A 3,203-nucleotide genomic window follows, 5' to 3' on the forward strand; every position below is an offset into this window, starting at 1 on the left:
TCGATCATTGTGATCAGTTTCCCCTTTGTCCTCCTCCTCCCACCTTTCTCCTACCTTCATGGTATTGCTACTCCCGTTATTGTTCCTGAGGGGGTTATCTGTCCTGGATTCCATGTGTCAAAAGTTCGTATCTGCACCAGTGTACATGCTCCGGTCTAGCCAGGTTTGTAAGGTAGAACTGGGGTCATGACAGTTGGGGGAGAGGGGAAGAAAGCATTAAAGAACTAGAGGAAAGGTGTGTGTTTCATCCGGGCTGTACTCCACCCTGACTGGCTCATCCCTTCCTTGTATTTTTCTGTTTCTTACTCTAATATGAAAGCCAAGTGTCACTAGATATTTAAGAAGCACTTCTAACATAGAAGATGAAAAGAAATTAGACAATAATGCAAGCAGCAGATGAAAACTTCAAGCCTGTCATCAATGCCCTTGGAGAGAAAAAATAAATTATATAGTTGGAAAAATAATGAGATGTTATAAGAAAAAGAACACTCAGAGACTAGGAAACAGCTTTTGTTAGTTGAACGTAAAAAAATCAGAAAACAAACAAACAGGCAATAGAAAGGTGAAAGAGCAAGTTGAACAAATTCTCCGGAATGTAGAACACAAAGACATAAACCAGGACATTGTAACAAACGAAAAGACAATGGGAGAAGCAACCTAGGATGCCAACTGTCTGATGCCTGGGCTTCCAGAAATAGAAAACAAAAGATATGGATGGGGGCATATTGTGGGAATATTAATAAAGCATATTTCTCACTGTGAAGAAATTGGTTTTTCAGAATTAAAGGAGTCATGTTCAGGGTGGAAAAAAATCAAGATAGAACTATATCAGAAACACAACTGTGAAATTTTAGATAGCCAATGATATTATACCTCTAAGGTATAATTTAAAAAAAAGTTAGAGAGAACATTTAAAAGGCAAGAGGAGGTAGGAGATAGAGTGATCCTGTGCTTCTCAAATAAACACGAATAACCAGAAAGATTTTATAATGAAATTTCCAAGTGCTGAGAGAAAATTACATTTAACTTAGAAATTCTTACATGGCGATAAACAACCAAGTATGATGATGATGATGATGAAATAAAGATGTTTTCCAAAATGTAAAGTTTCAAAATGTTTTCCTGTTTGTAGTCTTACTCTGGCAGCAATCAGATAATGATTTTAACTACAGAAAAGGAATCATGGGCTTCAGGAAATAATAGTGAAAACACAGAAAAAGAATAAAAAAAATATGAGTATGAAGATGAAGGAACATTTGTATGTTCAGACGTTCCATGGAAGTAATGAGCAACACTTCCCATTTGGATAATTAGGGTAAAGAGCTCTGAGATGAAGAGGCATTGCAGGGGGTAATGTTGTTGATGGGTGATCTGATGCATTTGACAAATTGGAAAATGAGAGCTAGGCAGTTGTAAGCTACACATAATAGAAAACCCAGAAAGAATTGGTTATCGATCATAAAACGTGCCTCATGAAGTAGGGTGCTGGGGAGTAGGCAGTCTAAGACGTCATGATGTTGGAGACCCAGGTCTTTTTCAGCATCATGTCCTGACAGTCCAAGAACGTATTTGGTCTTGATTTTGTTGCCCATGATTATTAAAAGGCGTTTTCATAATTAGGTTAGAAGTATGTGGCAACTAAGCCTTATATCTGAAAAACAAATTTCTCAGAAGCTCTATCTAGGAAATGCCAATTATGGTCCATGGCCTACAACACCAGTCATATTGGTAGAGTGTCTTTTCCAGCATCTAAAACAAAGACAGAGCCTGCTGGCTTTGTCAGGTATGCATTGGATGGCAGTTCAAACCCACCAATTGCTCCAGTAACTACTGACAGTCTCAGAAAGCCTACACAGAGCTGCTATGACTTGGCATGAATGAATAGTGGCAGTTCGTTTGGGGACAGTAAAGGAAAGGACTCCTGGTGGCACAGCAGTTAAAGCTGACTGTTTTCATTCACGTCGTTGCTCTGTGGAAGGAAGGCCTGGCAATATGCTCTGTAAAGATGAATCCCAAACCAAACCCACTGCTCCGGAGTGGCCATCCTACAGAGTGTTTCTGAGACTGTCAATCTTTACGAAGCAGAAAGCCTCGTCTTTCTCCTGTGGAGTGGTTGATGGTTTCAAACGATTGACTTTGCAGTTAGCGGCACAATTCTTAACCAACTGCATTATTGGGGCTTCTTTCTGTAAAGATTGCAGCCTAGAAAACTCGAAGGGGCAGGGTTATTCTGTCACATGGAGTCCCTGTGAAGCAAGAATCAACATAGCAACATCTAACAACACCAAGCAGAAGCCCTGGTGGCAAGTGAGAACCCACTGCCTGGGAGACAATTCTGATTGATAGTAAGTCTACAGAACAGACTGTAAGGTTTTCAAGGATATAAACGTTTACAGAAGCAGATTGACTTCTGTTTCTCTCGCAGAGCAGTCTCAGCTGCTCCATAGGTTCGATAGTTAACCTTTCCATTAGCAACCAGGTGTTGAACCTACTATGCCTTCAACGATCCTTAAACTAGTAAAGGAAACATAAGAAAATAGAAACTCCAAAGGGCATTAGAGTCAAATCAATTTTGTCTCATAGTGACCCCATGTGTACAGAGTAAAATTGTATACTATACATAATGCACTGCCATCCAATGGGACAGAGAATGACTCTTAGAAACCCTGTAGCAAAACAAAATCAAACCACCGCCATTTAGTCAATTCTGGTGCAAAGTGACCCTGCAATTGGTTTCTGTGGATGTTTATCTTTACAGGAGGGGACAGTTGAGCTTTCTTTCACAGACTGACAGGCAGATTTGAACCCCCATTGCACTTGGTTGTTTAATGCTTACTCACTTGACGGTGCCATAGGGGTCCTTCAAAGGAACCATAGGAGAAGGGAATTTTAGAGTGGGGAGTCATTCATTGATCCTTAGGGTAGGGTGTCCCACCGGAGTTGGAACGTGCATTGACAATGAAGAGTTACCAATAGAAGGTCTCGGAGTGGGGCAAACGATGAAGTTTCTACCTGCAAGCCAAAAGAGAAGCCTTGGAAGACAAACTTATTTTCTAAAAATCACAACCTTGATAAGTCTAAGGGATAGTTTCTTTGCGCATGTGCGGTTACATTAAATCAAGTCCTGGAATCAACTCTAGGGTAAGTAATAACCCCAACATGGAAAATTAAGTAAATAAAATGCCAATGATTCCACATTATTT

The sequence above is a fragment of the Echinops telfairi genome, unplaced genomic scaffold, assembly GCF_000313985.2.
Source record: "Echinops telfairi isolate 266 unplaced genomic scaffold, ASM31398v2 ScPeMD7_18;HRSCAF=68, whole genome shotgun sequence".
Classification (NCBI taxonomy): domain Eukaryota; kingdom Metazoa; phylum Chordata; class Mammalia; order Afrosoricida; family Tenrecidae; genus Echinops; species Echinops telfairi.